Raw genomic sequence first — 23,007 nt, forward strand, 5'->3', positions numbered from 1 at the left:
TGGGATGACTGCATCCACACTAGAAGGATTTTCTGGTATAGCTATGGTGCCAAAGTTTTTAAGTGAAGACAAGGGCTATGGTAAATGTGGTAGGAAATACATGCATCACACTCATGCACCTCTCAATTACACCTGCCTCCCATGTGTGTCACTCCATCGACTTCAGTGAAGTTACTCCTGATTTACAGCAGTGTGGAGGAGAATCTGGCTCACAATGGAAAACAGTAATTCTAAAAAAGCAATGTCTATTATTATGTATTGTGCCTGTTATTTAACATTTAGGAAGGCTCACAGGATAAGGGCATGCATCCTAAAAATGAAAGGGCAGCCACAGCACACACCTGGAAAAGCCTAGAAAAAACAATCTTGCTTATCAGCCACTCTTTCATCTCCACCACCTTAGAGATTTACTTCAAGTAGACAAAACCAAGCCAAAAAGAAACCCCAAACTCAAGAACAGTTTATTGAAGCATTTAAAATAAACTGCTGCAAGGTGTTTAGGCCCTTTGATAAAGCAGGTCCTATAAATCCTCTGCCTTTTTCACCTTCAGGTTCTAAGAACAATGCAGTCTCAAATCTAATGTCATTCCCAGTGCTGAAAATGTGTGACATCAATAAAATCCTAGTTTGTCACTACAAATGGAATTTTAAATTGAATTCTTATCAAATTAGCCTTTCATCAAGGTCATGCAATATTGTGCGAATAACCTTTTCAGAAGCTGTGTGCATGGTTGCTGCCGGAGGTGAGAATGAAACAAATTCTAATGAGATTATTCAGCTGGAACACTCAATAACATGCTATGGAGTATACAGAGGTGCCATTAGGTTTAGTGATAATTTAGGTAAATAGATATACCCATGCTCAAAACACAATGCTTCACTCTCCTGTATAAACACATGCACTTGCAACACCTAGCTCATGCTTATTCAACAGCCGGGGGAATAATTGTCACGTCTCCTATAAGCAACTTTCAAATACCATGTTTCCTGTAGCTATTGGGATGAATTATAAATCATACCGCTCTGCTAAATCCTTGTTGCTTTGAGGACTCTTGACTTTCAGACCAATACTGTTTTGTGGTATTTGCAGTTGTGTGTGACCCAACGCAGTCCAACATCCAAATCTTTCCCAGCCTGTAAATTCCAGCATGAGGGACTCACTTAGGGTTGCCAGGCATCTGGTTTTCAACTGGAACACCCAGTCCGAAATGGACCCTGGCAGCTCCGGTCAGCACTGCTGACAGGACCGTTAAAAGTCCGGTCTGCGACATAGCGGGGCTAAGGCAGGCTCCCTGCCTGCCCAGGCTCTGCGCAGCTCCCTGGAAACGGCCGGCATGTCCAGCCCCTAGGTGTGGGGGCGTTCAGGGAAGCTATGCGTTTTGCCCCTGCCCCCAGGGCTGGCTCCGCAGCTCCGACTGGGGTAGGGGCTCGACATGCTGGCCGCTTCCAGGAGCAGCACGGAGCCAGGGCAGGCAGGGAGCCTGCGTAGCCCCGCTGTGCTACCGACTGGGAGCTGCCTGAGGTAAGTGCTGCCTGGCTGGAATCTGCACCCTGAACCTCCTGCCCCAGGTTGGAACTCCCACCCCCACTCTAACTCCCTCCCAGACCCTGCACTCCAGAGCCCCCACCTGCACCCCAAAGCCCTCCTCCCTGGCCCCAGCCCAGAGTCCACACCCCCAGCTGGAACCTGCACCTCCTCCTGCACTTCAACCCCCTGCCCCAGCCCTGAGCCCACTTCCGCACTCCAAACCCTTTGGCCCAGCCTGAAGCCCCCTCCTGCACCCCAAACGGCTCATCCCCGGCTACACCTCAGAGCCCTCACCTCCAGCCGGAGCCTGCACCTCCTCCCACAGCCCAACCTCCTGCCCCATCCCAGTGAAAATGAGTGAGGGTGGGGAGAGTGAGTGACGGGGAAGGGAGGTTGGAGTGAGTGGGGGGCATGGTCTCAGAGAAGGGGTGGGGCCTCAGGGAAGGGGCAGGACAGGGCAAGGGTGTTCAGTTTTGTGCAATTAGAGAGTTGGCAGCCCTAGCCTCACTCCTTCAAGTCAAAGCAGGTGCTTAAATTTTTTTCTGGATCAGGTTCAGTGCTTGGCATCTTGCAAACAGAGCCCTAGGAACTGAAGATACAGACATTCATGTCAGGCAATGATCCACCAATGGGCCTAGAAATGCCTTAACCCCTTTCTACAGCTTGCACATATATTATCACATCAGAAAAGAACTGTACCATAAATAATTCATCAAGAAATGTCACACGACGCAGGTCATATGAGGATCCTCTTTCTTGCAAAGGGGGATTAAAAAGGTCACTGATGTTGTCTTTACCAGTAGTTTCTTTTTGCCATCTAGTAGATGATTAAGCTATCCCTTCCAGAAAGAAAATATAGTACAGTGGGAAAGTATGCAAGAAGTTCTTCCCTAATAATAATACATATTGGACAACCCAGAAAAATATTTCAGAAAACATAGTAGAGAAGATAACGATAATTAGATAAGTATTTTATGCCATAATGCTCACAAAAATACAATATTTTCAGCAAAAGATAATTGAAAAGATTATTTGGCTTATCTAAAATATCCTTTACCAAGCCTCAGCACATCTGTTATAAAAGAATTCACACAGACACATGGTGTAATGCTGTAGATTCAACTTAATGTTCAACACTTGGAGAAAAACTTGGATAATAATTTGAAGTTTGTGTTCAGGGTGGGGTCTCCGTGATAGAATTTGGACCTGATTGCTTATTATCAGCCCAGTGAAAAAGGACTGAATGAGCACAGGAAAACAGTAACAAACAAGGCTACAAGAGCAGAAAGTTAATATAGGCATGCAGGGCCAGATACTCGGGCTAAATCAGAAATCCCCAGAAATCTGATCCAAGGTATCTTGACAACCTGATGGGGCAAATTTAACAAATGCCCTCAACTCCACTTTTTCATACTCACATTTTTTGCACACCCCAAAACGCAGCTCTGCACCTACAACAGGGATCAGTACTTGCAAAACTGAATATTCGAGCATACAAACTGAATTATGTCTGCAGGTCACCCTCTGAGAGCTGATTACAAGCACAGAATGTGTGCTCTGCTGTGTGGTTACATGTCCTATGGTATTGTTTCTGTTTCCTGACTGGATGACTTCAGCATAGCATGTATGGGTAATTTCATGAGCAGGTTTACAATTTAAAATTCACTTTCAATGAACATTCGAGCATGCAAGCTAACCAACTGATTTTCCATGAATGTTCATGCTAGTCAAGCTAAACTGTTTGAATGAGTGTAGGAGAAACCACAAACAGTCTAAGGGGAAATTATTTTCAATTTTGAATCATTGTTCTGGGGGAAAATAATCCATTATTTAGTCACAATATAAAAAGGGATGCTAGAAGGGAAGGATAGCTCAGTGGTTTGAGCATTTACCTACTAAGCCCAGGGTTGTGAGTTTAAACCTTAGGGATCTGGGGCAAAATCAGTACTTGGTCCTGCTAGTGAAGGCAGAGGGCTGGACTTGATGACCTTCCAGTTCTATGAGATAGACATATCGCCATATAAATAGAAGTGTCTACAGTATTTCAAGGTTAATGAGGACCTTTGTGGAGGACAGCAGCTCCTTTCACAAAAGATTTTGAGATTTCAGAATTTGGCTTCCTTTGGAGTCAGAACAAAACGTGAGGATTTTTAATTTCTCTCATTTTGGATCAGAATGCTTGATTTAGCTAAAATTGAATCAAACAATTTTATGGAAGAAAAAAAACCTTTATGTTATACAATACAAAATTTTAAAAATATTCTAACCAAAAAGTCATTTCAGAACCAAAAAAATCAAAAAGGTTTAATTCTGATAATTTCATAATGGGATGTTTTGACATTGAGCTTATTTTGGTTCTGTTTTTTTCCCCCCAAAAACAAATTTTTGGCAAGATTGACATGATTTCACAAAGCATTACAAGGGAGCTGCATTTTCAAATGGAAAATGGTTCTGCTCAAGTTATATGGACCAGCTCTAGTTATGGGCAAGTTCCTCATCTGCCGTCAATCAATAAAGCGCCATTTAAGTCAAATTCCTCTTGATAGGTGTTAATAGGACTGACAGGGAGCATAAGCATTTTGCTGGTCCTCTGCATAGGGGGTGAATTGCATCTAAACAGGGCTAAATTTGTCAGATGAACTGTTCGTTACAAGTTGCTCCCCCAGCTGTAATGCAGATGCATAGGCAAGACAAAAGATATAGAGTACTGTAACTATAGCAAGCAATAGCATGAGAGTCTGTTATGGGACTTCGGGAAGGCTCCGATTCCGACCAGACCCCAGTGTCACAGCTCTATGATAAATACTCCATTGCTGGAGCGATTCCTGATGTCTCCCTCTAGGTACTCATACGGCCCTAGTCACCATAGTATCTCAGTGTCTCACAATTATTAATGGATTTCACCCTCTCAACTGCCGTGAGGTAGAGCAGTATCACACTTCTTTTACAGAGGGGAGTTAAGGCACAAGGTAGATGCAATCAAAGGCCTACGGTCATGCAGGAAGCTTGTGGCAGAGTTGGGAACTGAATCCAGGTCACCAGTCTAATGTGCACCCACTAGTGATGTTCAGATTGAGGCTCGCGAGCCACAAGTGGCTCTTCAGCGTGGCTCTTTGTGGCACATGGTATTAAAACGCTGTGATTTAATTATTAACCAAGCTAAGTTATTAACCAATCAGGATGCCTTTACTAGGTCATTAACCAATTGTAGCTGATAAAATAGTTGGTCAGCCATTTAGCTGTGTCATGTGCGTGTGTGTAGATGAAACAATGAACTCACACGACTGTGGCTCATTTGGGCAAATATTGATCACTAATTTGCCTCCTGAACCACTGAGGTCTGACTATCACTGCACTAGATCATCCTTCCTCCCTGTCATAGGACTGAAGAGACAAAAAGGTCTTTGTCTTCTCAGTCCCAGACTTTGCTCAACAGACACATTTATGGTGGCAGATAGCTGGATAGTTGACTCACCAAGTTAAACTTAACGCAGGAGCTCACACTGCTCAGTGGACTCTGACACATTGATTCACTTGCCATGCATGGACTTCTGATGAGGCACCATATAGCTACTTGTAGCTTTTATTCCTTTCAAGTGCAGCCTAACCTTTGATGACTTCTTCGCATTCCTTTCAGAATTATTTCTACTACAGTACATTTTCCCTCCACTGCTGACATTTTGTACCTACAATTTTTCTTTTTATTTAATCCCGCTGAGTTTAAAAGTGGGGCTCTGGGAGGTTGGGAATACCCAGCTTGGCTGATGAGCTCATGCAAGTGTCGGGAAAAGTTTAATTAAAATGTCCGTCTCTCCAGCTGATAAAGTGACAGGGGCTAAACTCTTCATTTCTGTTTTGGGGCTCACTCAACACTCTCCCTTCCTTTGTAGCTCAGTCTTCGGAGCACAAATGGAGAACTCAGATGCACTTTCTCAGAGTTCAGACCTCACTGCCTCCCGTTGTCTCTTAGCCTAACAGTGACAGCCCCCACTTTCCTCCTCTCCCCACATATGACTTGATGAACTGTCTCTTACTAAAGATGACCTTTGGTTTTCACTAGTCTAATGGTGACCATTTAGAATTGCCTTGTGATGCAGATTCTTTCAGACTTGGTGGTCCTCATTCTGAAGCGATTTGTGCCCCAGGTAGGCAAGGCACATTGGGTGAAATCTTTCGCCATTGACTTCGATGGTGCTGGAATTTTACCATTGGTGCTTTGCTATATTTAGCACACAAGACAGTGGCTTATTAAACACAAACATGCTGCACCACATTTTCTCTATAATACATCTATGCTTACTCACAGGAACAATTCTTACATATGAGGCGAATTATACCGCTTAAAGTCCAGAGCCCTTGGACTGACCCTCTGGACAGTTTCAACCCAAAATCATTCCACTGCTATCAGTGTGACTGCGAGCATGAATAAGGGTCCTCAAGGAACTGAGGGAACTGGCCCATCATTTGTTCTCAGTATTCAAAAATACAGTTGTGTAAGAACATTGTTTGTGCAAAGTGCTAAATGTAGTAATATATTCCCAGCAGTTAACTTCAGGCTACTCCATGCCCTATCACATTGAAGAGAGTTAGAATTGGACAAGATTTCCCAGGAGTAAGAGAAATCCATGTTCATAGGCTTATAAAGGTTGACTTGTGAGCAAACTCTTCTACAGGGCAATTTCAGATGCTCTAAATGACATTTTAAATTCTTATGATTTTCCATTTGCAAAGCAATGTTGCTCTCCAAAATGACAAGCAAACCAAGATGACTTCCCAGAAGCCAGTGATTAAAGCCTGGCTGGTTTTTTTATTTAAATTGCTTTAATTTCTGTAAGTCCCCCAAAATGACCAAAGGTTAAAAAAAAAATCTAATAAAAAGATTATGAATTTATCCCTATTTTACCATTTAGTGGGAAAGGGTAGCAGGCCAGCTACCTGATAAGATATATCAATAATTTTTATTGTGAACTACAGTGGAAGCACATTTAACTCAGAACCATTAGCAGAGGAAATAGATTAGCTGTAAGAGCTAATGGTAAAGTGCAGTATAAATATTTACATTAATGTATGACTAAGTCTTTTATTAACAGGCCATATTTTCTCCACATTTGTCTGCCGTTGATTATGGGATTTTAAACTGGATTTATACCCCTGTAGGATTTTCTAATTTATTTATAGAGGAAGAGATAGCCCCCTTAGGATTCTTTATGCCACTGCAGACTGCGAAGGCCTTTGCATGGCTGCAAAATGGTGGGCATTTTTTTTAAAGTGCGTATCTGAAGTCCTTCTGCCTCTAAGAAATTAAGCAATGGACAAGACAATGAAGATAGAGGGACAGATTTTTATCTGGTGTGAATCACTTGATTTTATTGCCTTTCATGGAACTTCATCAATTTACACCAGAAGAGAGTCTGTCCCAGAAAAGACTTCAGATTCTTACTAGAACTTCTCCCCAGTTTTATTTTTAAATGAAGGGTTTTTTTTTTTTTTTTTTTAAACCATGATATTTAGTCTCCTTTTTAGATTAGACTCACATATTATCTGGATAAACCACACAGCCTTATTCTCTGGCCACACTTTGTGAACACTTGGAAATTCTCTTTGCTCCAGTTCTAATAGCCCGATCCACAGCTTAGTGAAGTGAAAACAAGCAGTGACTTCAGTGGGCTTTAGATTAGGCCCAAAGTGAATCAAGAACACGGATGGAAATCATCCAGGAACTCAGCCCAGTCCACGCAGAGCCTTCAGGTGCATCATTAAGTGGCAGCGGAAAAGCCTCCTATTCTAAATATTAAAACTATAGAAACATATTAGGGAGAGTCAGCATCGCCAGTCAGTGACAAGGGGACATTCTTTCTGATCTCAAAGAAGTCAACCCGTAGAAGGAACACCTTTATTTCCTACTGTCCAAAGTCCTGAGGTTCCCTCAGGCAGCAGCACAATGTATCGAAAATGACTTGACATTTAATTTTTATCTACTGGCACTGAAAGTCTTATGGCTTCCTGTCACGTACAATTTAGGAAGCAATGGTCTTATTTACGACCATGTCTTACATGTTCTCATAAATACTGGGGATTAATCCAGGTCCCAACTTTTCTGAGGTTGGAAAGTGTCAGGGGTTTTGGTTCAGATCCATCATTAGTAAATGGAATGCAAATATTAGAACTGGCTACCTTACTGTTTTTCTGATGGGTTCCCATTTTTCCTTCCCATTTTTGTTATTAATGATGTTCAAATCAATCATCTGCTGTATGGTTATAAAGAAAAAAAATAGGATAACATGTCCCAAAGAGCCTGTAACTTAAAAGCCCTGAGTCATGAAATTCACCCAGATCTGCACACAGGCGCCCCCCTCTCCTCCCCACAAAAAATAAACTGTAGGATTGGAGCCTAAAGCCTGATTCTCATTGTTGATCTTTGAGGACAGATTCTTATGCCCATGCAAAGCCTAGTAGAATTCAGTTCAGTAAATTCACTGGAGTTCTGAGTGGATACAAAACTCTGCTGGACTTGAATTTGGTTGCAGGAATGAGGCCTAATCTAAGACCAGGAAGATCAGAGGCAGGAGGACAGGGACAATAGAGGTCAATTTCTCCTATATAGAATAGATTCTATTCCCTTAGTAAAAGGGCCTATTGGTTCAGGCCCCACCAACAACTCCCCTCCCCCAAACATACACACTTTTCCCCAAAATATTGAGGTTACAAATAAAATAAATAAAGCCCAGAAGGTCAAAAACCTCCAGAAATCCTAAAAAATTGGGTTTAAATTAAAGAACCTTGAATTTGCTTGAGGGTCCTCTGTTTTTATTTTAAACTACACATAGCCTTCGGTTTATTGCAGAAGAATTTAAGTTAAAATATATACAGAGAGTCAAACATTAGGGAATTAGGATCTAGGCAAATTATGTATGTCAGATAGACTATCAAATGAACCTTGCCTTCTGTTCTGAAGCAGACTTTAAAAATGTATTTCAGGCTCATGCCATCAATTTCCAATTCCAACCATACTGTAAGAAGAAGATTATGAGAAATTGTCACCTAGGGTCACTTATGAATCTCCCATCTAGGACCATTTTGAACAGCATCCCAAATTCGCATGGCATCATGACTAATTCATTCAGACCTTTCAGCCTCACCTACATATAACTATCCCGAGCATGAGGACAGAACAGAACATTCGTTTAAAGCATCAGTAAAGGATAGTTCTTTCCATGAATTTGCCTGGCAAAAGCAGGTTTTAATGAAATGCTGTAATAACAAAGGTAGGAAGGGGGAGTCCTTTTTTTTTTTAAACAAATGAACTTCATCACTCATGCTCCAGTGGTGCCATCTGTAGTCTCCACTTTATTTATTGGTGTTTCCAGTCCCTTTAAAAAAACATCTCCTCACAGGTGCTTACTAAGAATCCTGCCGTTTGATTCCCAAAATTATATTTTTGTGTGATGGTAACACCACAAGGCCAGAGTCCAAATGACACTGTTTCCAAAACACGGTGAGGTCTGCTGATGTAAATGGGTGTAGCTCCACTGGGCAATGATTTATTGATTGCATGTGTGCATCCGTCTATTTTTCTGCCTGGATTTCCCTCACATCTGTTATTGCAGCCTGAAAGCACAGCCCTTGTATTCCTACTTTGGCAATTGGTGCTGAAGAGCATGGGATATGCTGGTCATGGACAGATTCATTTGACTTCTACAGAATAAAATGACCAATAATTTGCAATGTGTCTACCTTTTCTTGGTCTTGCTGTTTCGGATACACAAGAGGCTAAGCTACATAGCTTATAATTTTAATTTACTAACCCACTGCTTTTCATGTAAGTGTCACAGCGTAGCTGGCCTTTTTAAAGGCTCAAGGGCCCAGCCTACCTCTAACAGGCTCCACAGCGGGGAAAATGAGGCAGATCAGGTTCACCTCAGAGTAGTTAACTCACTCAGTAACTGGGATGGTTAATTAGGCAGGGAAGTACCTAAGCATTATAGAAGACTAAGGACCTCAGAGGGGGGACTCTGGAGGAGAAAGGGCTGTTAAAAAGACAGGATTGCAGAGAGAGGACCCCTCCAGCAGACTGGTGACAAGCGGCTGTCCAAAACAACAGCCTGAAGTGGCAGAAGCAGGGAAAGAGTCTGGGAAAGACAACAGAAGTAGCTCAGGGAGCAGGAAGAGACTGGGGAGGATTGGTTCTGGCTGTTCCAAACAAGAGCTTGGAGCTGGAACCCAGTGAAGCATTTGGGCTTGGGTTCCCCTAACACACCGAGCAAGGGACTTTTAGAGAAGAATTTCCTAAATCCAAACAAACTAGGGCTGGTTAGCTCCTACTAGAGCCAAGGAACATCCACCTTACCATTCTCTTTAAAGGGAACAAAGACTATTGAGGTCTTGCACCAGGAGGAGTGGGCTCTTAACAAGGATTTGGCATGGCAGAGTCAGGGAGGTGGCATAAGGGACAATGGAGCCAGACAACGGTACCATTCCCTTGCGGCAGGACAGGGAGCTAACAGATACAGATCTCTTAATACAGTAAGTTTGTAGTATTTCCCCCAATGTTGTGACCACCTATAACAATTACTTTCATTTTTACATGATTTTAAATGGTAACTCGATCGGTGAGTGGGTCTAGAGAACTATATACCCAATTTCTTTTCTATATAGGAGCCTCTAAAGTAACCTCTCTGTGCCAGATTCTCAGCTGGCATAAGTGAGCAGCAGTTCATTGCAGCCAATGGAGCAATGCCAATCGACACCAGCAGGAGATCTGGTTCTGTATCATTTCTCCTTCTTTTGAAGTGAAATGAAGTCTGCTAGATTGGCAGAATTGTTTTCTTTAAATGACTACCGGCTGGTCAGTGGTACTGCTACTTTCCACTGCATGTCCCGCGGTTGCTCTGGAGGGACCATCTCTACAAACGAGAGAGCAGTCCAGTCCCAGTGGCACAATCCACATTTGGACTTTCTAATGAGACGGCTGGTATTGATGCCATTTTGATGGTGGCATTTGTAAGGTGGCCAAGAGTCCACTAGACACAAGAGTGCTGGGTTCTCCTGACAGCTGATTGGGAGCTCAGAGATTGCAAGGCAGGAGAGAAAAGAAAAGGAAATACAGAGGGCAGGTAATGGAAACATGAGGGCTATATGGGACCATTCTAATAGAAAATGAGGGCAAGGTGGTGGGGAGAGGGGGTGTTATATGAAAATGACAGAACACTCGGCAGCTTCTCACCTGACACAATTCAATATAGCTCCACCGAAGTCAGAGGAGTTACACAAACTGCGGATCTGGCCCATTGTCTCTGCTACACTTATGGTACTGGAAAAAAAACAGCTTGGCTGTTCTCTCAGGCAAGTTAATCACCAGATGACACACTTCTCAGGTCAGAGGCACACAATTATATGCCAATGTTTTTGTTAAAGGTTTCATTAGGGTCAATCAACACTGTAACTGATAGCTGAGTGGGTATGTGTCATACTAAAACTGGAGTCCATTTTTTTTAAAAAGGTAAAGAACCTTAACATTACAATTAAGTCGCCTAATTCCAGTTCTAGTTGTGAAGACACCCCCTCTCCTTAAATCTTCTAAAGAAAAAGCAAATCCTCTACCTGCTTTTAGTTAACTCTGCCTGATATCAAATGATGTCTTTGGGATTGCATTCATGCTGAGATAACAGCTTTGGACTCTAAACTCATTTGAAGGTTAGCAAGCTCAACACTATAATCTAAGATCTGTTATGAGAGATCTGTTATGTCCCCACCGCAAATAGGTAAGTTCGTGTCATCTCTTTTTCTGCTTAACTATACGACAGACCAGGGGTCGGCAACCTTTCAGAAATGCTGTGCCGAGTCTTCATTTATTCACTCTAATTTAAGGTTTCGCATGCCAGTCATACGTTTTAACGTTTTTAGATCTCCTTCTATAAGTCTATAATATAGAACTAAACTATTGTTGTAAGTAAAGTAAATAAGGTTTTGAAAATGTTTAAGAAGCTTCATTTACAATTACATTAAAATGCAGAGCCCCCCCAGACTGGTGGCCAGGACCCGGGCAGTGTGAGTGCCACTGAAAATCCGCTCACGTGTCATCTTTGGCACGCGTGCCCTAGGTTGCCTACCCCTGCGATAGACAGATGCATGCAGCTTTTTGTTGGGAAGCGAAAGGTGTGCTAATAGGCCATTTTTTGATAAGGTTTAGAATTCTGGATACGCAAAGGACATGGGTAGATAGGCCCAAGAGCCATGCCTTTATGAAGCTTGTTGCCTCTTTGCCTCGACTGTGCGTGAAGAGCACCCCGCACTAACTCGGGAAGGAGGTTATCTGTGTGAAAGTGGAGCTACCCGGAAGAAGACTGATATGGGAAGAGAATCAAGCTTGGTAAGTCTATCCTACAAAAACCCCAGAGCAGGTTTAAGCTTTTGAGATAGGGACTGTGACTACCTCTATGCTTGCACTGTTCCTAGCAGGATGTAGCCTCAATCCTGATCCGAACCACTGGCTTCTACTGTTATATTAAACACCACCACCTCGCTCTTATATAGGGCTTTTAATCAGTAGAGCTCAAAGCACTTCTCCAGGAGGAAAGCATCATTTTCCTCATTTCACAGATAGGGAAACAGAGGCACAGGGAGCTGAGACTTGTCCAAGGTCATCTAGCAGGCCATCGGCACAGCTAGGAACAGAACCTGGTCTCCTGGGTCCCGCTCCAGTGTTCTCTCCACTAGATCGCACTACCTAGTGTTTGATAAAAATATAAAGACTTTCCCAGTAACTAATAGGCAAAAGCCCAGTTCTTGGGGCTCTTCGGCCCCATTCTGGCCTTTCCCTCCCGCTTTATCACCTCATTTCTTTCTTAGACAAATTCCTGGCTTCAACAGGAGTTTGCTTAAGAAAAGCTTGAGGAAAGAACAGAGTTGGGTGAAATTTTCTGAATGACAAAAATGCACATGTGGGTGGGCTGAAACTTTTTGCAACTTTGTGCCAAAGTTACTGTATTGTTTTGGTTAAAACAAACCACCAAAAACGAACAATTTTTTTCCCAAATTCCTCCTCACAGAACCCTTCCCCCCAAAGTTCATTGAGACTTTATAAATGAAGCATTTTGATTCTTCAGTTCAAAAGATTTATTTAAAAAAAAAAAAATTTGAAAATATTAGAAAAGTGAAAATGAAACCTAAAGTTTGTTTCAGGTTGAACAAAATGTTTAATTTGACCCACAGTGAATTCCCTCCTGCCCCCCAACTTTCGGTTTGACCAGCAAACTGAAAAAAAAAATCATTTTTTTAATTCTAGTAAGGTTTATAGGGTAGATCATCAGCTAGTGTAAACAGGCTTTATAGCTTAGTTCAAGCAATGGAGCAACGCCAATTTCCAGCGCTGCCCCTCAGGATCTGTGTGAACTGAAGTATAGGTCTGTAGAGTTTTTACACGGATCAAGTTCTGGACTCAGTTATGCAGAGTTAAAACCAGAGTCACTTCATTAATTTGGATGCCGTAACTCTGGATTCAACCCAGTATAGCGGAGATCAGAATTTGGTACATTTCTGCAGCTAGAAGTATAGCTGATATTTATGTTTCCAACCCCTCCAGAATCTTGCCTGGTGATGTCAGCAGAGGATTAACACAGAAGTCTAGTTGAGACTCAATTAACTTGTAGTTTGGCAGTTTTTGAAATTTAAATATTTTTCAATATGATCAAAAAGCTGCTTAAATATTTTATGCTGCTTTTAGTCACCTTTCAGTTATTAATATGCCTAACTAGGGCCTCCAGTTTGAGCTTCCTGCTATAAATATGATGGCTTTGAATGATTTCCTGAATGCATTAAAAGTGAAAATCTTAGAATAAGAGAACAATATCACTTGAGGCCCTGTAAGTGGGTTTAATCCATCCTCAGCAGAAATCTAGCTAGCAATTTATACAGCCCTCATAACCATTTGAGCACCTCATAATCATTAATGGATTTTATCCTCACCATACCCTGTGATGTAGGGAAGTATTATCCCCATTTCTGTCAGATGGAGAACGGAGGTACTAAATAGATAAGGTGACGTACCCAACATTACACAGTAGGTCTGCGGGCTCAACCAGAAATTAAACCCATGTTTCTTGTGTCAAAACACAGCATCCAATATACTAAACTATCCCTCCTACTTCTATATACAGAAACAAAGCTTGGTGTGTGAGAGAGGAAACCCATCAACAAATCTTGTAAGTAAAGGACAAAGTTTTTTTTTTAAAAGTGACAATTAAGTGATTTTGGGGTGCCCACACTTTAGTGTGCCCAGCCTGAGGTACCTTAGACAGATCTGATTGTCAGAGAGTAGATGCTCTGCACTTTCTAAAAATCAAGTCCCTTTATGATGTCCCTCAAAGTTCCTCAGACTGAAAAATGAACCAAAAAAAAATTCAGGCACTGAAAACTCACTCATCACTCGCAGCCAAGATTTTCAAACACTACTAGTGGTTTTTTCTTATTACATTAGTTCATATGTTTATAAGCATCGCATAGCCTTCTTTGCTCTCCTTATCAGCTCTGTTATTTATTTCAACTCATGCGCACACTGTTCTTACCTAATGGGCTTGTAAAGCACAAAGTGCTGAAAAAGAATGCTCGTCTCTCATCAGTTTCATCTCTCCATTATGTTGGAGGCCTTCTGATGAATGGGAACCCTCAATGATCAGTGGTTAGCTGGTAGTTAAAGCCCAGGCTTTGCCCTGAATTGATACAGGGATGGAATGCTAATAGGGAAGAGATTTCACTTTGAGTTACTGTACATGACGATTCAGCCACTTACTATCTGGCTAGGAAGGAAGCAGCAAGGGTAATTTTTGAAAAAGATCCAACACAGGAGAAAAAAAAAAGTTCAGAAATGTTAAGAGGATTTTGAAAAGCCCCTAGTCAGAAAATGCATTTGGGCCCATCGGGCTAGATTTTAATGTCACCATCTTCCCTGAATAAGAGGTGCCTTTGATGAAACTATCTTCACAATGCCCCTGTGAGGTAGGGAAATGCTATTATCCCCATTTTAACTGAGGGATGGATTAAGGGGACTTTTTTTTTTTTTTTTTTTTTTACAAGGTATACAGGTGCTGTATGGGAAGTTAGGTGCCTGACTGCTCTTGACAATCCCACCAGGTGCTCATTTGCATCTTATTCTTTAGGCATCTAAATACCTTTAAAAGTCTGGCTCTGACTTGTCCGTGGCAACCCAAGGCATTGAATCTGCATCCCCCCAAGTCCCAGCCTAGCTCCCTACCCACGTCACCCGTCCTTCCTCTCCTTGCTTTGGCGGGGAGTGAGTGATTGCCAGGCCAGCTGCTCCAGCTGAGGAGCGGAGCCACGCCCTGCTGGACCCCTACTCCTCTGCATGCTTGAGGGAGGGCTGTGAATCTGTCCCAGAGGCAGCCATAAGGGTCAGATGAAATGGACGCTTGAATATGCCACAGCTGCATACAGAGCCACGAAGGCTCAGAGGGACTAACAAAAATAATCCCTTGGTGCACAAAGGTCCTGTGCTCTCCTTATGAAAAGCGAGCAATGAGTCCCACAACTAAATGTCTGCATCCGAGCTGCCGCTCGGAGGCTTTATCCCCTTCAGAGATGGGCTGGCCGAGGAACTAAACAGCAGCCCATTCGCAAACAGGTCAAGGATATTCAAGAGCAACCAGGTCAGAGCCAACATCTCTCAGGTCATCTGTGCGTCATCAGCCCATCAGGACGATCCAAGAAACAGGCTACGCTCACAGCACCAGCAGTATGGCCTTCTGCTCTGCCTTACGGTCACAGGCTAATTCCCAGCTAGCCTTCGGCTTATGTGCAGTATGTTCGAGACACTGAGAGATAGTAACTGCCAGTCAGGGGGCAGCTTATACTAGGGTGACCAGACAGCAAATGTGAAAAATCGGGACAGGGGCTAGGGGGTAATAGGAGCCTATATAAGAAAAAGACCCTAAAATCGGGACTGTCCCTATAAAATCGGGACATCTGGTCATCCTAGCTTATACCTGCTGAATTTGTTGTAACACACTAACCGCCTCCATTAATAATAGAATCTGGCACTCAGAAACATTTACTAAGTGCTAATTAAAACCCAGTAATGTATGTTTACGTTTAGTTGCCATGTGATTTTTAATTCAAAACTGCAAATCAGGTCAGTGTCTAGCATTCAATAGCTAAAATAACTAGTAATAATTTCTATTGACGGTGCTTAATGTCTCTGTACGTCAGAGGTTAACTGTTACTAGTTGCTAGAGCATCATATTAGAAGACTAATAGGGCCAGAGTCTGCCATCTTCACTTGTATCAAACAGCACTTGACTCACACCAGTAGTCACATTTAACTTTAGAAGAGTATCTAGTAGCCAATGGGATTATTCATTTAAATTCCACTCAATAAGAGTAAAGATTGCAAATTCCAAGTCATGACTACTGGCTTTGAGTTATATATGTCAATCAAAGAAATGTTTTGTTAATGAAAATTTTCTTCCTGGGGACTGATATTTTTTTCCTGCATGCATTTGCTTTTATGAATCAGTGAAACTGTTTCTAGCTGCAACGCTCATTTTCTTATCAACACACGTGCACACCGGCATGCAGATGGGCTTCAGCAAGTGTGGATTTCTGCAGAGAAATTAATCTTATTTATGCAGGAAGTATTCATATGCAGAATGGGACCACTACATTGGAGACGGAGAGGCACTTCCACGCAGCATGGCAGATGGAGCACTTACACAGTAGATACAGAAGAGGAAGAGAAGCCAGCCATGTCATATGCACTGATTTTCAGGGATGAAAGAACCAGATTTGGTCAAATCAGAACCAACCATAATCTTTGGCTAAATCTTGAACTAAGCCAAGCCCAACCTTTTTTTCTCGGGGTCTAAACTTTTTGAGAATTTGGGCCTGTGCCTTTGCATTTCCGGTTTTCATATGGAACAAGTTACCAAACCACCACAAAGCTCTGGCAAAATTTGCTCAAACTAATATACATTACGTCTCTCATTGAGAGCCTGTTCTCAGGAGACTTCCAGACCAATCTTTGGAACAAACAGGCTTGGATATGCTCCTTATCACAATTCTCAGGTTACTGACTGGTGCTCCAGTCTGCAAAATCAGGAGTTTCCTCAATACTAGATTAAGCCAAACAGTCTGTCTGCATTGAGGGGGTGGGAGCTGGCTCCCATTCCCCAAATCCTACTTAGCATAGTCCCAGATTCACCCCAGGAGGCTCCAGAGTCCAAGCTAGAACATCTACATGGCTATTTTCAGCACTGTAATGCAAACCCACATCTGTGGACTTGGGCTCTGAGACTTGTTGCCATGAGGATTTTGGGGGGGGTCTTTTTTGGCAGTGTAGACATACCCTGAGTGATCCCTGAGCAGCACACCTATCTGCACTTCACCAGATATCTCTGCCTGCTAATGAAGGGATTTGTTGCACCATCAGTCTTTTAAGCAGAACATCCCATTCAATTCAATGGGGAGTTTGGGGTGGGGCGAGAGAGAGAGAGAGAGAGAGAGAGAGAGACAGAGAGAGACGGTACCCGGCTCCAGTGTATTTGACTTCAGACAACTAAACGTTTTAGTAGCAGTTAAATTTTAGCAGCTAAGGAATAAGAGAAAAATGCTGTACTTACTACCCTTCTTCGGCACTGCAGGCCAGAGCCTCCACTGGTGTAAATTGGTGATTCTCCATTAATTCTGAAGGAACTGCACTAGTTTGTGCCAGGCCAGCTGAGGATCTTCCCCTGTAAATGTTGAGAGAACCCATTGTTTAGCTTTCTAGACGTGCAGACAATGCTACTCTTAATTAAGGAAATACCACCACGACAGCTGGGAATTAACAGCTGTAATGTGACCAAAAAGAGTATAATAGTATTTTCAATTTCTTAAAACAAACAAACAAAAAACCCAATACACACCAAAAAAACCCCAAGCCCCCCAAAATTTTATCTGAAAGTTTCTATATTGATAGAAGTGAACAGCTGTTGATTCACAAAGCCATACTGAAAAGGATTTCACTTCAAACAACACATTTTTTTCTTGTAGAAAAGTACTTTGGCTAAGGAGGAAAAATCTGTAGAAGTTGCGGCGGGGGGGGGGGGGGGAGACTTGGCAATTGATTTTCAACTTCATTTTCTAAAGTGTCATCCCTAAATAATGACTAAGCAAAGGTACAGCATACAAGATTACATAGAGAAGTGTGACACTAGATATATCTACTGCTATTGAACTCACATTTAACTGGTATAATTTTAAATATACAAATATATTTTGTTTCATAAGGTCTCAGATGGGCATAAGAGGATATTAAACAACAAGAGATTTAAATCTCTAGCCTTCTTTTAATATCCTTTCTTTTGCCAACCTCTGAGAGAACCAAGCACTTCTACATTGTTTAGATATTCTTATATACAGCCTCCCAATAAGAACAATACATTGCTCTAGTTAAATAGATTCTCTCTCTCCTGGGTATTTGTATAGTATCTCTAGCTAACATTATATACCTAGTGTGGCCTCCACTGGAGTAAGCTTCTATGAGTCTCATTCTACTTTAACTTGTACCCTTCTTACCCCAAACCTAGTTAGAAACATTGCCTGTCTAGGAGGGAGTACTAGCTTTATGTCACCCAGGCATTATATCAGGGTATTCCCTCCTCTGTGGCAGAGGGACAGAGCCAGCCACTAGAATCTAGCCAGAGAACCAAGAAAGTGCTGCAAAAGACAAAGGGTAACATGCAAGATGTGGAGCCCCCAAAAAACAACAAACAAACATAACTCAGCTATAACAAACAAACAGATGATCCCCCTTTGCAAAATAATTATACAGCCAAAACCAAACAGTACTAGTACCTTGTTTGCTAACCATCATAAGGGGAGACAATATTGCAACTATCGGGAGGAACAGAAACTCTTAGGAACGTATGTAAAAGGCAGCCAGAGGAAACCATTCCTCTTGTAACAGAATGAAGGTTGCTTTCATCTGTGGTATGGAGATTATCACCCTTTGTAGTAATCCCAATAACCAATATCACTGTTGAATTTTAAACCCAGAGAAAACTATACCTGATCTTTGAAGCATGAATTCAGCTATGGCTTTATCACAAGTACATGGTTGAACTACTCTAGCAGCAGCTCAAGTACTGCAGTTTTCACCTTGCTGGAGGGGAGGGGAAAGTACCTGCACCATCTGTAATTTATTTCCCCCTCTGCACCAGCTCAGCTGTGCTGAGTCAAGCTCCACTCACTCCCCACCCAAGGGGAGTAAATAGGAGAGGGCATAGGAGCCCTACACAGGTCATTTCCTCCCATGGCATGTTGATAGCTCACGGCGAAGGAGCAAGGGCCCCCCTGGCACTTTCTTTCTCCCTCGCACGTGTGTGTAAAGTAGCACACTATTGAGTCCTGCATGATTTCCCACTTTGACTGCAAAAGCCTAGCTCACCATTTCTTTTTACTCAGTCATCACGTAGGTATATCAGGAAGTGAGAATAACAGGATGTTTTATTCCACAAGGGGAAAAAGGGGGGTTATTTGTGTTTTTTGTAAAACTCAGTCTCAACTGAAAATCATTGTCAATAACAGACTGTAAGTTTAGTTTTATTTTAGGCAATGAGCAATATTAATTGAGTCCCAATTATTTTTATTTCCAGCCGTAGTAAAACCACCGAATGTTTCTTCAAGAGAACAAGATGGAGGATAGGTCATTGCTCTTTCTTTTAGAAGAAATTTAGAAGAAAAGTCAGTGGGCCAGATCCTCAGCTTAGTTGCTGAGGCTTCAATGGAGCGACACCATGAACAGAGAGTTTGGCCAATAAAAATTATTCTGAGCCTAACATTTTACCAGCTGGACTTTGTTCTCTGTGTTAATTTAGTTTTTAATAGGAGGATTTAGGGCCAGATCCTTAGCTGGTGTTAATCAGCCTCACCCCACTGCGGTCAAAGGAACTACTCTGATTTAAACCAGCTGAGAAGCTGGCTATAGGCGCCTATGTTTCCATTTTATTTTTTTCTGTGCATTCTTATAGGTGAAAAATAACCTCAGCCAGGATCAGGGGAATCAATGAAACCATCAGATCATAACAGAAAGCAAGATCATATGGTCTTCTAATTCAAAAGGGTTCACCCCGTTCTCCACCGCCTTACACCATGGGTGGTCATTTATACATGACCAATCTGAGTGCATTGGAAACAGTGGCAAGACCCCCAGGGTCAGTTTGCATAGTAGGTAATTTAATGTGACAAATATGTGATAATTAATGTCAATATCATTCTTCATAGAGGCCTGGGATATATTGTCACCTCAGTGCCTGAGTTCACATCTCCATGATGGGAGAAGAGGTTACCCATTAGTTTTGGCCCTGACACCAAAAACACTTAAGCGTGTGTGTAATTTTAAGCAGGTGAGTAGGTTGAAGGCAATGGAATCATCCACATGCTTCAAGTTATGCATATGCCTAATGTTTTGCTGGATTGGAACTGCTCATGTGCCTGAAACTGTACATATGTCTAAGTCCTTTGCTGGATCAGGCATTGTTGTAGCCATCCTGTCCTCTTAACAGCAAAGTAAAAAGAGGGAAAAAAGAAACCTACAATCAAACGTGTTTCATTGTGGAAAAGGTCAGCTTCTCAGCATTTCCTGGTTTTGAAAGGATCTGACTGGTGCCACCCACAGTATCCTGCATGCTTTAACTTTGTACTAAATGGAAGGCAAACCATGTTTGGAAAGAATGTCTTTCTAATGCCAGCTGCTTCAGCGTTTGCCTTTTGCAATAAATTAAGGGGTTTGGGCTGCCGTAAAAAGTGCTTGGGTTGTGGGTTTGTATTTTGTCTGATTGTGATTTACGGTTAAATAATAAATAAGCAGACTCCTCTCCATGAGCAGAGGCTTTAAATATAAAAATGAATGTGATGCGAGTTGGACACATTGAAAGAAAGTTTTTAGCAAATTGTAACCTTTAGAATTCTCTAGGCTTGATATAAAGGAGCTTTCATTTGTGAAGGCAGGGGACCTTGTTGCTTTCTTCAGCGCTGTGTTTGATGCCAATAATTGTGTCATACAATATAGCCAAGGTCGATACCATTGTTTGGCTGCATGAAGTTTGTTAATACTGAAAACTTCTATCTTAATCTCTTTACTTTTTATTCTGTTTTAAGTTTTTGTCTCAAATGTTTGCAGCCTGAAAATGACCTACTTTGGATTTTAAGGAAATAAAAGTAGACTTGCAAATGCACCTGTCTCAAGTTATCTTCCACTCTCTCCTCCCTTCTCCTGTTTGCAAGTTTATTCACCTGGTCACCTAAATCCTACCTTGTGAGCTCTCCTGAGGCAGGGGCTGTCTTTGTGTTTTTTCTTTGTGTACTGCCTACCCTAACAGGCTAGCAGAAAATTAGTAATGATAATCAGAAGACAAACAACTAATGGGAATAGTTCATAATGGGGATAGTTGAGGGTATCAACCTGACTTTCACCACACGGGTACACCTCCACTGGAGCTCAGGTAGGCATACACTGGATAGCTTTGGTTGAGCTAATGCATTACAAATAGCAGGGTAGCCCCAGCAGTGCGGGCAACAAGGTTGGGCTAGCTGTCCTGAGGACAGTCCCACCCAGGACCCTGATATGTACTCAGGCAGCTACTCCATCCCGCTGCTACAGCTATACTATTTTTAGCATGCGAGCTCGATCAAAGCTAGTGCACACATGTGCACTTGAGTTGGAAATTACATCTCAAGCTCCAGCATAGACCTACGCGTTTTCTGTCATTCCGGTGCTTTGTAGACCTTCTGTGAAATCAGGGAGCAGGTGCCTTCTCAGTGTACATGATTTATCATTTTAAAGCACTGTCCCTTTTTCATGCTGGATATATTCTTATGGTGCAATTAAATGTGAAAGGCGGTGAGAAAGAAAAAGTTTGCAGAGGATATATAAATTGGGGGAGTGGTAAATAACGAAGAGGACAGATCACTGATGCAGAGAGATCTGGATCGCTTGGTAAACTGGGTATAAGCCAACCATGTGCATTTGAATACAGCTAAATGTTAATGTAAACATCTCGGAAGAAAAGAATGTCGGCCACACTTACAGGATGGGGGACTCTCTCTGGGGAAGCAGTGACTCTGGAAAAGATGGTCCATGGCAGATAATCAGATGGACATGAACTCCCAGTGACACTATGGCCAAAAGAACTAGTGTGATTCTGAGATGCATAAACGGGGAATCTCGAGTAGGAGTAGTGAGGTTATTTTACCTCTATATTCGGCACTGTTACACTGCTGCTGGAATACTGTGTCCAGTTCTGGTGCCCAGAAGGATATTAATAAATTGGAGAAGGTTCAGAGAAGAGTCACATGAATGATTAAAGAATTAAAAAACATGCCTTAGAGTGACTGACTCAAAGAGCTCAATCTATTTAGCTTGACAAAGAGAAGGTTATGGGTGACTTGATTACAGTCTGTAAGTATCTACCTGGGGAACAAATATTTAATAATGGGCTCTTCAATCTAGCAGAGAAAGGTAGAACAATCCAATGGCTGGAAGTTGAAACCAAATTCAAATTAGAAATAAGGTGAACATTTTTGACAGTGAGAGTCATGGTGGGTTCTCCATCACAGACCACTTTTAAATGAAGATGGGGCATTTTTCAAAAAGATCTGCTGTAGGAATTATTTTGGGGAAGTTCTACGGCGTGTCTTATATAGCAGGTCAGCCTAGATGATCCCATGTCCCTTCTGACCTTGGAATCTGTGAATCTAGAGAAAGAACATACACCCTTATTTTGAAATTGACTCTCTAGAAGCATATCTAAATTCCCAGAAATGCCCTCTGATTCATTCGTTTTCGGTCACTCTAATCCAAGCAGGATGGAACTTTCAGAATGCCTGTCAAGAGGTCCAGCGGTTAGGGCACTAGGCTGGGTCTTGAGAAATGCCGGCTGAATTCCTAGCTCTGCTACGGCTTTCCTGTTTGATCTTGGGCAAGTCACTTAGGCCCAGATCCTCAAAGATATTTAAACACCTCCTCCTGATTGATTTCTGTTTTTTATCAATGCCTAGTCTCTTTCCCTCAAACATCTGCCTTGCTTTGGAGTATGTTGACAGTGTGGGAAACACCTGCAAGCATTATAGTTTTGTCAGTGGCGTAGGCTGAGTTCATAGTTTGCCTAGGACCTGGATAAAAGGCAGATGGATTTATAGGATATTGAGCATCTTTTGCTGGTGTTGCAGAGACACAACAGGCAAGTCTAGTGACTTACTGGAAGCCTAATGTCTGCGTCATCTGTCACGTACTGGCCAAGCTGTATGAAACCACTTTTACCTATCCCAGGAGATAGTCACCAAGCACGTAATAACGCATCTGCTGGTATCTATCTTCTGCTGTGCTCAGTCCTCATTTTCTCTAGCTAAGACAGAATTGCTATAGATTTTCTTCTCAGCACATGTTTAATGTTGCAGCCACCATGCCAGGCATCAGTGCCCGAGTAAGC

This window comes from Malaclemys terrapin, chromosome 18, assembly GCF_027887155.1.
Source record: "Malaclemys terrapin pileata isolate rMalTer1 chromosome 18, rMalTer1.hap1, whole genome shotgun sequence".
In the NCBI taxonomy this organism is placed as follows: Eukaryota; Metazoa; Chordata; order Testudines; family Emydidae; genus Malaclemys; species Malaclemys terrapin.